This window comes from Bison bison, unplaced genomic scaffold, assembly GCF_000754665.1.
Source record: "Bison bison bison isolate TAMUID 2011002044 unplaced genomic scaffold, Bison_UMD1.0 scf7180017864143, whole genome shotgun sequence".
NCBI classification, from domain to species: domain Eukaryota; kingdom Metazoa; phylum Chordata; class Mammalia; order Artiodactyla; family Bovidae; genus Bison; species Bison bison.
Window position 1 is genome coordinate 2,674,595 of NW_011494715.1, and position 1,022 is coordinate 2,675,616.

The window sequence follows — 1,022 nt, forward strand, 5'->3', positions numbered from 1 at the left end:
TTCCATATATATGCGTTAGTATACTGTATTGGTGTTTTTCTTTCTGGCTTACTTCACTCTTTATAATAGGCTCCAGTTTCATCCACCTCATTAGAACTGATTCAAATGTATTCTTTTTAATGGCTGAGTAATACTCCATTGTGTATATGTACCACAGCTTTCTTATCCATTCATCTGCTGATGGACATCTAGGTTGCTTCCATGTCCTGGCTATTATAAACAGTGCTGCGATGAACATTGGGGTACACGTGTCTCTTTCCCTTCTGGTTTCCTCAGTGTGTATGCCCAGCAGTGGGATTGCTGGATCATAAGGCAGTTCTATTTCCAGTTTTTTAAGGAATCTCCACACTGTTCTCCATAGTGGCTGTACTAGTTTGCATTCCCACCAACAGTGTAAGAGGGTTCCCTTTTCTCCACACCCTCTCCAGCATTTATTGCTTATAGACTTTTGGATCGCAGCCATTCTGACTGGTGTGAAATGGTACCTCATAGTGGTTTTGATTTGCATTTCTCTGATAATGAGTGATGTTGAGCATCTTTTCATGTGTTTGTTAGCCATCTGTATGTCTTCTTTGGAGAAATGTCTATTTAGTTCTCTGGCCTATTTTTTGATTGGGTCATTTATTTTTCTGGATATATCTACCTAAAGAAACTAAGGACCTATATATAGTAAACTATAAAGCACTGGTGAAAGAAATCAAAGAGGACACTAATAGATGGAGAAATATACCATGTCCATGGATTGGAAGAATCAATATAGTGAAAATGAGTATACTACCCAAAGCAATTTATAGATTCAATGTAATCCCTATCAAGCTACCAACAGTATTCTTCACAGAGCTAGAACAAATAATTTCACAATTTGTATGGAAATACAAAAAACCTCGAATAGCCAAAGCGATCTTGAGAAAGAAGAATGGAACTGGAGGAATCAACCTGCCTGACTTCAGGCTCTACTACAAAGCCACAGTTATCAAGACAGTATGGTACTGGCACAAAGACAGAAATATAGATCAATGGAA

General features: G+C 38.0%; 1 protein-coding gene across 7 annotated transcripts in view; it reads left to right on the top strand.

Annotated features, from left to right (window-relative positions):
* CEP44 (centrosomal protein 44kDa) overlaps nt 1-1,022 on the top strand; it is a 37,845-nt gene that overhangs the window by 12,172 nt on the left and 24,651 nt on the right. The gene's annotated exons all lie outside the window — the stretch shown is intronic.